This window comes from Metopolophium dirhodum, chromosome 1 (assembly GCF_019925205.1).
Source record: "Metopolophium dirhodum isolate CAU chromosome 1, ASM1992520v1, whole genome shotgun sequence".
NCBI classification, from domain to species: Eukaryota; Metazoa; Arthropoda; class Insecta; order Hemiptera; family Aphididae; genus Metopolophium; species Metopolophium dirhodum.
This window is the reverse complement of record NC_083560.1, coordinates 123,380,308-123,393,394: the sequence shown is the minus strand read 5'-3', so window position 1 is coordinate 123,393,394 and position 13,087 is coordinate 123,380,308.

The following is a 13,087-nucleotide window of genomic DNA, read 5'->3' as shown; positions in this document are numbered from 1 at the left end:
GACTTCCGTAGATCGTAGTATTAATTTTAGCATTGATTTTACAAATCATGTTCTATTTTATAATAACGGTTTAAATTTTAATGATTTAGTCCGATCTTGTGTGTGCTCTGTGATCATTGCATTTCGTAAATTCCCTATACTCAATACTGTTGTCGTATATAAGACTGCCCATCTTAGCACATCCAAGCGCGTAAGTTGAATTGCCTATCAAACAAATGTCAGGCTCGTTCACTATTAGTTTTTGTTTTTTGTATTATTGTCATAAAATGGCTTTTCGAGTATTTACTAATAAATATTCAGGTACATACAATCAATATGATTATCATTAAATAATATGTTATCTAATACTCACCAGTAAAACAAATAACAGTGAAGAGTCTATGATATGTGTCTATTATGATAAAATGCATATAATATAAAATCGTTTTACAATTTACAAGTTTGTAGGTATACCGTACACAATAATACTTTTAAAAATACATACGAGCTTTTTTCCTAAAAAGTAAAATCTATAGTACAATAAGGGGTATATATTGGGAGGGGGGGGGGGTTAATAATAACATAGATTCTCTTTTAAAACAATTGCGAGAGAGAAGAAATATATCTAAATACATACAAATTGTATTAGCTAAAATTAAAGCTCGATGCATCAAAGAATTGGTTCACTATTCGTTTTATAATGAGGAACTACAAATAAATCTGAATTACGTGTAATTAGCAATGCTGGGTAAGTTAATAATTTTTTTTTGACTCAGTTAAGTTAAGTTAATACGCACCAATAACAAAAAGTTAAAAGTTAATTTAACTATAGGTTAACTCAGTCAAATTAAAAGTTAATACACACTTTTTGTTAACTTTTTATTAAGTTAAAAAAAAGTTAATTTGTTTATACAACGCTAGCTTACTTAATATATAGCAACTTTAATTCGATACACAGGTAGATAGAAATAAATTGAAAAAAATGCCGACCACATTGGTGCAGACCACACATACATTTAATAACGCTGAATCATTATTTAACGTAATAATAATTAGGAGGAATAAATATTAAAATATTGTTAAGGTTCTGGGATACAAATATGTTTTTAAACAAAAGTACCATAACTTAAACTAATTAAAATTTTCTATAGTCTATTCAAAATGTATATTTATACAAAGTTTTAGGTTCTAGTAAAAAGTAAATAACCATTCTAAATTAAAGACTAATTACAAATATTTTATCAAACATAGACAATATTTCAATAATGGTTTAGATTTTTAAAAACGTTTTTCTTTAAATTTATGGTTACAAATAACTGAAGTCTAAAATTATTTAATTGTAACATGTAATTATGTAAATTATGGTATTTCCAAGTTAATCGTAGCAATTATGTAACTATATAAATCAGAGTTCTTGTAAAATTTGCAAAAATATTTAACTATTAACAGTATATAATTAAATTAAATAACTAATGAGTAATGGAAATACATAATAAACATATTTAATTTTATTGTACATATATTGATATTATAATTCATAGTTTTCCGGAGAAATAAAATCAGCAAGTTAAATTTTCTAATATCGGTGTTTTTTTAAGAGGATTTCATATGCCGCATGTGTGGTCTCCGTCTTACACATGTGCGACATAGCAAATATTCGTTCACCAGTTTTAATAGTGTACTGTTATTTTTAATATTGGAGTGAATAGGTCTATTATAAAATGTAAAGTCAATATTATTACATAGGGCCCAATTTAGGCTTTTATTGATACTATATTTAAGTTATTTATGATCATTTTAAAATGTTTCGTTTCAAAAAGGTTAAAACTTACTTAAAAATAATAATATCAATAAAAGCCCATGTGGAGCCCTAGATAAATACTTTGCCTTTAAATTTTATAATAGGTCAATTCACTCTAATAATCTAATATCAAAACTAATAGCACACTATTGAAACTGTTGAAAGAAAATTTGACATGTTGTACGTGTGAGACAAATCATTCGGGTACGACATCCTCTTAATGTTATAGTGTTACACAATACATCTTAACACATAACAGCCTGTAGACATATTACATTCCATTAAACAAATTATTCCCATTTTTGAAATAACATAACAAGTTTGACTAATAATATATAAATAATTACATTTTCAAAATATTTAGATACATTTTAAGCTATTAGCCTATTACCTATTTAGTATTTATACCATGACCCTATTCACACTGAACCCTTTGAACAGCAGACAAAATTTCAGTGACCGAGAGTGTCCAGTATTTAGAGGTTTCACTGTCTAATATTATATATATTATATAATCGGTGTCTATCGCTCTATGGCTATATCGATATCAGTGCTAAGAGTTTGATACAGAATGAGCTCGCCTGAAATTGTCTCGAGTTGTGTGAGAGGCCTGCCCAGGTAATCTTGGTCATCGTTGCAACTTGCAATTTGCTTACTGTAGATCGTAGACCGACGACTGTATCACCAGACTTCCGTAGATCGTAGTATTAATTTTAGCATTGATTTTACAAATCATGTTCTATTTTATAATAACGGTTTAAATTTTAATGATTTAGTCCGATCTTGTGTGTGCTCTGTGATCATTGCATTTCGTAAATTCCCTATACTCAATACTGTTGTCGTATATAAGACTGCCCATCTTAGCACATCCAAGCGCGTAAGTTGAATTGCCTATCAAACAAATGTCAGGCTCGTTCACTATTAGTTTTTGTTTTTTGTATTATTGTCATAAAATGGCTTTTCGAGTATTTACTAATAAATATTCAGGTACATACAATCAATATGATTATCATTAAATAATATGTTATCTAATACTCACCAGTAAAACAAATAACAGCGAAGAGTCTATGATATGTGTCTATTATGATAAAATGCATATAATATAAAATCGTTTTACAATTTACAACTTTGTAGGTATACCGTACACAATAATACTTTTAAAAATACATACGAGCTTTTTTCCTAAAAAGTAAAATCTATAGTACAATAAGGGGTATATATTGGGAGGGGGGGGGGGGTTAATAATAACATAGATTCTCTTTTAAAACAGTTGCGAGAGAGAAGAAATATATCTAAATACATACAAATTGTATTAGCTAAAATTAAAGCTCGATGCATCAAAGAATTGGTTCACTATTCGTTTTATAATGAGGAACTACAAATAAATCTGAATTACGTGTAATTAGCAATGCTGGGTAAGTTAATAATTTTTTTTTGACTCAGTTAAGTTAAGTTAATACGCACCAATAACAAAAAGTTAAAAGTTAATTTAACTATAGGTTAACTCAGTCAAATTAAAAGTTAATACACACTTTTTGTTAACTTTTTATTAAGTTAAAAAAAAGTTAATTTGTTTATACAACGCTAGCTTACTTAATATATAGCAACTTTAATTCGATACACAGGTAGATAGAAATAAATTGAAAAAAATGCCGACCACATTGGTGCAGACCACACATACATTTAATAACGCTGAATCATTATTTAACGTAATAATAATTAGGAGGAATAAATATTAAAATATTGTTAAGGTTCTGGGATACAAATATGTTTTTAAACAAAAGTACCATAACTTAAACTAATTAAAATTTTCTATAGTCTATTCAAAATGTATATTTATACAAAGTTTTAGGTTCTAGTAAAAAGTAAATAACCATTCTAAATTAAAGACTAATTACAAATATTTTATCAAACATAGACAATATTTCAATAATGGTTTAGATTTTTAAAAACGTTTTTCTTTAAATTTATGGTTACAAATAACTGAAGTCTAAAATTATTTAATTGTAACATGTAATTATGTAAATTATGGTATTTCCAAGTTAATCGTAGCAATTATGTAACTATATAAATCAGAGTTCTTGTAAAATTTGCAAAAATATTTAACTATTAACAGTATATAATTAAATTAAATAACTAATGAGTAATGGAAATACATAATAAACATATTTAATTTTATTGTACATATATTGATATTATAATTCATAGTTTTCCGGAGAAATAAAATCAGCAAGTTAAATTTTCTAATATCGGTGTTTTTTTAAGAGGATTTCATATGCCGCATGTGTGGTCTCCGTCTTACACATGTGCGACATAGCAAATATTCGTTCACCAGTTTTAATAGTGTACTGTTATTTTTAATATTGGAGTGAATAGGTCTATTATAAAATGTAAAGTCAATATTATTACATAGGGCCCAATTTAGGCTTTTATTGATACTATATTTAAGTTATTTATGATCATTTTAAAATGTTTCGTTTCAAAAAGGTTAAAACTTACTTAAAAATAATAATATCAATAAAAGCCCATGTGGAGCCCTAGATAAATACTTTGCCTTTAAATTTTATAATAGGTCAATTCACTCTAATAATCTAATATCAAAACTAATAGCACACTATTGAAACTGTTGAAAGAAAATTTGACATGTTGTACGTGTGAGACAAATCATTCGGGTACGACATCCTCTTAATGTTATAGTGTTACACAATACATCTTAACACATAACAGCCTGTAGACATATTACATTCCATTAAACAAATTATTCCCATTTTTGAAATAACATAACAAGTTTGACTAATAATATATAAATAATTACATTTTCAAAATATTTAGATACATTTTAAGCTATTAGCCTATTACCTATTTAGTATTTATACCATGACCCTATTCACACTGAACCCTTTGAACAGCAGACAAAATTTCAGTGACCGAGAGTGTCCAGTATTTAGAGGTTTCACTGTCTAATATTATATATATTATATAATCGGTGTCTATCGCTCTATGGCTATATCGATATCAGTGCTAAGAGTTTGATACAGAATGAGCTCGCCTGAAATTGTCTCGAGTTGTGTGAGAGGCCTGCCCAGGTAATCTTGGTCATCGTTGCAACTTGCAATTTGCTTACTGTAGATCGTAGACCGACGACTGTATCACCAGACTTCCGTAGATCGTAGTATTAATTTTAGCATTGATTTTACAAATCATGTTCTATTTTATAATAACGGTTTAAATTTTAATGATTTAGTCCGATCTTGTGTGTGCTCTGTGATCATTGCATTTCGTAAATTCCCTATACTCAATACTGTTGTCGTATATAAGACTGCCCATCTTAGCACATCCAAGCGCGTAAGTTGAATTGCCTATCAAACAAATGTCAGGCTCGTTCACTATTAGTTTTTGTTTTTTGTATTATTGTCATAAAATGGCTTTTCGAGTATTTACTAATAAATATTCAGGTACATACAATCAATATGATTATCATTAAATAATATGTTATCTAATACTCACCAGTAAAACAAATAACAGTGAAGAGTCTATGATATGTGTCTATTATGATAAAATGCATATAATATAAAATCGTTTTACAATTTACAAGTTTGTAGGTATACCGTACACAATAATACTTTTAAAAATACATACGAGCTTTTTTCCTAAAAAGTAAAATCTATAGTACAATAAGGGGTATATATTGGGAGGGGGGGGGGTTAATAATAACATAGATTCTCTTTTAAAACAATTGCGAGAGAGAAGAAATATATCTAAATACATACAAATTGTATTAGCTAAAATTAAAGCTCGATGCATCAAAGAATTGGTTCACTATTCGTTTTATAATGAGGAACTACAAATAAATCTGAATTACGTGTAATTAGCAATGCTGGGTAAGTTAATAATTTTTTTTTGACTCAGTTAAGTTAAGTTAATACGCACCAATAACAAAAAGTTAAAAGTTAATTTAACTATAGGTTAACTCAGTCAAATTAAAAGTTAATACACACTTTTTGTTAACTTTTTATTAAGTTAAAAAAAAGTTAATTTGTTTATACAACGCTAGCTTACTTAATATATAGCAACTTTAATTCGATACACAGGTAGATAGAAATAAATTGAAAAAAATGCCGACCACATTGGTGCAGACCACACATACATTTAATAACGCTGAATCATTATTTAACGTAATAATAATTAGGAGGAATAAATATTAAAATATTGTTAAGGTTCTGGGATACAAATATGTTTTTAAACAAAAGTACCATAACTTAAACTAATTAAAATTTTCTATAGTCTATTCAAAATGTATATTTATACAAAGTTTTAGGTTCTAGTAAAAAGTAAATAACCATTCTAAATTAAAGACTAATTACAAATATTTTATCAAACATAGACAATATTTCAATAATGGTTTAGATTTTTAAAAACGTTTTTCTTTAAATTTATGGTTACAAATAACTGAAGTCTAAAATTATTTAATTGTAACATGTAATTATGTAAATTATGGTATTTCCAAGTTAATCGTAGCAATTATGTAACTATATAAATCAGAGTTCTTGTAAAATTTGCAAAAATATTTAACTATTAACAGTATATAATTAAATTAAATAACTAATGAGTAATGGAAATACATAATAAACATATTTAATTTTATTGTACATATATTGATATTATAATTCATAGTTTTCCGGAGAAATAAAATCAGCAAGTTAAATTTTCTAATATCGGTGTTTTTTTAAGAGGATTTCATATGCCGCATGTGTGGTCTCCGTCTTACACATGTGCGACATAGCAAATATTCGTTCACCAGTTTTAATAGTGTACTGTTATTTTTAATATTGGAGTGAATAGGTCTATTATAAAATGTAAAGTCAATATTATTACATAGGGCCCAATTTAGGCTTTTATTGATACTATATTTAAGTTATTTATGATCATTTTAAAATGTTTCGTTTCAAAAAGGTTAAAACTTACTTAAAAATAATAATATCAATAAAAGCCCATGTGGAGCCCTAGATAAATACTTTGCCTTTAAATTTTATAATAGGTCAATTCACTCTAATAATCTAATATCAAAACTAATAGCACACTATTGAAACTGTTGAAAGAAAATTTGACATGTTGTACGTGTGAGACAAATCATTCGGGTACGACATCCTCTTAATGTTATAGTGTTACACAATACATCTTAACACATAACAGCCTGTAGACATATTACATTCCATTAAACAAATTATTCCCATTTTTGAAATAACATAACAAGTTTGACTAATAATATATAAATAATTACATTTTCAAAATATTTAGATACATTTTAAGCTATTAGCCTATTACCTATTTAGTATTTATACCATGACCCTATTCACACTGAACCCTTTGAACAGCAGACAAAATTTCAGTGACCGAGAGTGTCCAGTATTTAGAGGTTTCACTGTCTAATATTATATATATTATATAATCGGTGTCTATCGCTCTATGGCTATATCGATATCAGTGCTAAGAGTTTGATACAGAATGAGCTCGCCTGAAATTGTCTCGAGTTGTGTGAGAGGCCTGCCCAGGTAATCTTGGTCATCGTTGCAACTTGCAATTTGCTTACTGTAGATCGTAGACCGACGACTGTATCACCAGACTTCCGTAGATCGTAGTATTAATTTTAGCATTGATTTTACAAATCATGTTCTATTTTATAATAACGGTTTAAATTTTAATGATTTAGTCCGATCTTGTGTGTGCTCTGTGATCATTGCATTTCGTAAATTCCCTATACTCAATACTGTTGTCGTATATAAGACTGCCCATCTTAGCACATCCAAGCGCGTAAGTTGAATTGCCTATCAAACAAATGTCAGGCTCGTTCACTATTAGTTTTTGTTTTTTGTATTATTGTCATAAAATGGCTTTTCGAGTATTTACTAATAAATATTCAGGTACATACAATCAATATGATTATCATTAAATAATATGTTATCTAATACTCACCAGTAAAACAAATAACAGTGAAGAGTCTATGATATGTGTCTATTATGATAAAATGCATATAATATAAAATCGTTTTACAATTTACAAGTTTGTAGGTATACCGTACACAATAATACTTTTAAAAATACATACGAGCTTTTTTCCTAAAAAGTAAAATCTATAGTACAATAAGGGGTATATATTGGGAGGGGGGGGGGTTAATAATAACATAGATTCTCTTTTAAAACAATTGCGAGAGAGAAGAAATATATCTAAATACATACAAATTGTATTAGCTAAAATTAAAGCTCGATGCATCAAAGAATTGGTTCACTATTCGTTTTATAATGAGGAACTACAAATAAATCTGAATTACGTGTAATTAGCAATGCTGGGTAAGTTAATAATTTTTTTTTGACTCAGTTAAGTTAAGTTAATACGCACCAATAACAAAAAGTTAAAAGTTAATTTAACTATAGGTTAACTCAGTCAAATTAAAAGTTAATACACACTTTTTGTTAACTTTTTATTAAGTTAAAAAAAAGTTAATTTGTTTATACAACGCTAGCTTACTTAATATATAGCAACTTTAATTCGATACACAGGTAGATAGAAATAAATTGAAAAAAATGCCGACCACATTGGTGCAGACCACACATACATTTAATAACGCTGAATCATTATTTAACGTAATAATAATTAGGAGGAATAAATATTAAAATATTGTTAAGGTTCTGGGATACAAATATGTTTTTAAACAAAAGTACCATAACTTAAACTAATTAAAACTTTCTATAGTCTGTTCAAAATGTAAACCCCACAATCATGTTCTATTTTATAATAACGGTTTAAATTTTAATGATTTAGTCCGATCTTGTGTGTGCTCTGTGATCATTGCATTTCGTAAATTCCCTATACTCAATACTGTTGTCGTACATAAGACTGCCCATCTTAGCACATCCAAGCAAGTTTTAAAACAGTTGCGAGAGAGAAGAAATATATCTAAATACATACAAATTTTATTAGCTAAAATTAAAGCTCGATGCATAAAAGAATTGGTAGGTACCACTATTCTTTTTATAATGAGGAACTAAAAATAAATCTGTATTACGTGTAATTAGCAATGCTGGGCTCAGTCAAATTAAAAGGTATTGAATGGTATGATGTACCTAGCTAAAAGCTTATTTAACTAAATCAGTGACTGTGATTATTGTTTTAAGATGATAATAACTTGGTTTTCATTTTTAGGAGGCTTGTTCTGGAGATGAACCTAATTGTAATGTTTTAAAATATGAAATATTGGCAATATTGTTATAATGTAAACATAATGCAGTAAATATTATAACTTGTAAAAATATTTTTTAGATTAAAAATTTGGGAGATGGGAAGGGGAGGTTGCCCCCACGAGTTAGTTCCAATATTCTATGGGGGTAGGTGGGTATAAGTTATTGTTCATTGCCACACCTAAAAAAATGTAGTTCGGCGCCACTGGTCACAATAATAACACTTTGTCGAACTCCGTGTAAAAAACTAACGAATAAAAAACAGATCTTTACGTACTATAAAGATGTGAAATCATAAATAAATGCTTTGTAAATTGGATTAAAGTACACTTATTTGGTTTCAATAATGTATTTACTTGGCGAGAAAATATATACTTTATATGACACGGTAGACGAAATAACGTGAACAAAATTAACAAAAGGCATCAGAAGTTTATTATAATTTAAAATATTAGTACAAGTAACTTATTGACATTTTTTTTTACATGTCCGAATTTTACACGGAGTTCGACGAACTGTTTTTGCTGTGAATTGTGATTATATTATATTGTGTAGTTGAGTTTTAGTTTTAATTATTGGGTATCATTAATTTGTAGCATTAAAATGTGTTTAAAAGTAATGATACATTTTATAAAAACCAAGGGAATATTATTGATTTAAGTATATTTACTTTGATCGTTTTATAAAAATATCCCATTCAATTAATGTTTAAACTAATCTATTATATTTCAATTAATTAATTTAAATAATTATATTCAAGTATTTAAATAATAATCATCAACAATATTTTTATAATATAATCAATAATATAAAGACAATTATTTTTATAATGACATATTTTAATTGTTTTTTTTAACTTTTATCAGTCCTTAAACTCATGCCAGATCAGATTAATCCTAATGATAAAAAGTGAGTGCTGTCATGGGACATCCGGTAGAAACGAAGTTTCTTTTCCAACAAATATTATAGATTACAAATACATTTTAGTGGAACCATTCAAAATAAAAGTAAATATCAATAAGTAAATGTGTAAAATAAATGAAAATGAAAATGATTATTACTATTATATTAATCATATTCAATAATCGAAATTACAGGCCTGTGATAACTGAAATATGATACGTATGTTTGTGATGTAATTTTTTCCAAATATCTTGAAAATACTGCATCGGTAGTCGTGGTGTTATCTCTCGTTGTAGATTCTGCTGGATTGTTTATCATATGGAAATTGAATGTGTCCATAAGGAAAGTTTTAAAAGTTTCTGATTTCTTATCATTAAAATTGATATTAAAGTCACCAAAATGTTATAATTTATAAATTATAATAATTATAAATGCATAATATGCAAATCTTATTACGCTGTTTCAAATCCTCGCGTTATACCCGTTTTCTATTACCTAGTCTATACCTAGACACACAAAAAAATGAAATCACGGCAAAGGTAAAGCACTATATAGGGTTATATGCAGGGGTGGATTGTCGAATTTTTTCGGCCCGGGAAATATGGATTAAACCGACCCTGCACCGCAAATGTAACCTCCCCCCCCCAAAAAAAATAGTCATTATTTTACTCAAATTTTAAAATTTGTTTAGTTTCACCCCTAAATTAGTAAAATATATAATAGGTACCTATATAATTAAAGCTATAACAGTTTTGGGTTAGTCAGATAAGGTGGTTGTCCCGACTGTCCTAACTTAAACTTGAAATTTAATCTTATTATATTTTAGATTCTGAGCGGAGCGATGAATGTATTGATTTTACAATGATGTGTGTTCTTTTTTTTTAATTTTTAATTCTTTTTTTTAATTTTAATTTAATTTTTTTTTGTGTGTCTGTCATCACCTTTTAGGTCAGTAAAAATACTTAGATTTTCTTCAACAGTATCTTTTCTGATAGGAAAGTGAATCTAGTTGGTACTTTGGGGGGGGGGGGGATTCAAAAGTAAAATTTCCCAGTAGTTTTCAAAAACGCCGTGAAAACCAAAAGAAAAATTAAGGAAAACGGTAATTTTTAAGCAAAATCTGTTTTTGAGAAAATCGATTTTGGTTTTTGGTGCAACTTTAGAAAAAATGACTTTAGTTACATGAAATTTTGACTGATTGTTTATATTCCCATTTTCTATACACCATAACATTTTCCAAATATTTTGAGCTGTTTGAACTTTCAGTTTCCATGTTTTTTAGTTTTTTTTTTTTCTATAAATATCAATAAAATTTTATTTGTTGGTTAAAAAAGCTTGAAATTTAATTTTGATGAAAAATAAAAAGTAAAATGTTTATTATACCTAAAAGTTTATAGTCGTTAACTTCTAAGTGAATATTTTTATTAGTTGGCTTATTGTATAAAACAATGAAAATAAGTAACATATTTACATATAATTTATAAGAAGTTTAACAAATCTATAATAGTCATAACAAACTATATGATCTATGTATTAAATAATGAGCACAGAACACCTTTATATCACTCAGCCACATATATACACATATTATACGACTTTTGTTTACTTCATAATTACTGAAAATACATTATTATTTCATTCATTGTGGGAATTGACTTCAACTTTATTTCAAACCATTATCTTTTGGATCGCTGGTATACAACAATATTTAAAAACTCATGTAAAAAAATGTTTTTATTCTCAAAATAATGCCAGAAATATTTTTCAGCACTATAAAATATAGAATATACAAATAACAAATATGATATATGATAATAAATCAACAAAAATAATATGTTTTTCTTTAATTCTAAGTATGTAATCGATTTATTGTTTCTAATCATCTATAACAGAACACGTTTAAAAGAAGAAAAAATATTTTTCATAATTTCATTGAAATATTTCAAGAACAGTGAAATTTAGAACCCTAATTATTTATATTCCCCGTAAATAATCAACATACGGACTATGGTATTGACGATCTTATTGAATTAGATAAAGATTTTTGGATTTAAAAAAAGTGGCAGTTTGACCAAAAAGCCCGACAAAACTGAAGGAATTTGGTTTAACAGATTAAAATTTTTAATACTGATTGTATTTTTATTATAATACTTAATATCGGGTCTAGGCCAAAATAGCGAAACAATTTACCGCGAATGTAAAAATCGCGAATCGATAATAGCGTAAATAAAAACAGCGAATTTTAAAATAAGCGATCATACATAATAACGAAACTTAAAATTATATATCATTTTAAATATCTCGCAGCGAAATAATTTTAGGACAAAACCCTATTCAGGTAGGTCACAATAATATCGTTATACCTACTGATATCGTCAATATGCTATCTTAATTATTATTTAACTTATATATATATAGAAAATATGGATAAGATTGTCAATCGCGTTATATTTGAGCTGACACAATGTAATACCTACAGTTGTAGTTCGACAGTGCGTAAATGTGTAGCTTGTATTATTTAACTTAATATTTTCGTTCGTTAAAAAAAAATGTGCAGTGAAAAAAAATATATTAATATTATTATCAATGGAATTTGTAAAAAGTAATAAAAATAAGGATTTATTATTGTATAGTGGCTTTTTGCATCGTGACGATAGAAAACAAAATAACACAATATATTGGCGTTGCGTAAAAAGTTCATGTAAAGGTAGAATAATTACGATAAACGGAGAAATTAAAAGTCAACCTAAGGAAAACTCACATAATCATGTTCCCGATCCGTGTAAAATCCAATACAAAATGGCTGTGAATAAGATAAAAGAAGCGGCTGTTCATACACAAAATACTCCACATGATATAATCAGTACTGTTCAAATAGAACCTGGAGTAGCCGGTGCAATGCCTTCAGTTCATCATTTAAAACACACCATACGAAGAGTTCGGACACGTAACCAATGCGCACCACCTATTCCGAAAACAGTGAGTGACCTTAAAATTGCTGATGAGTATACTAAAACGATGAAAGGCGAACAATTTTTAATATTTGACAGTGGAACATCACAAGATCGAATTTTAATATTTTCGACCAAAAATAATTTAAAATTAATGGATCAATCAACTAATTGGTTAGTCGATGGAACTTTTAAAACGGTACCTTCACTTTTTTATC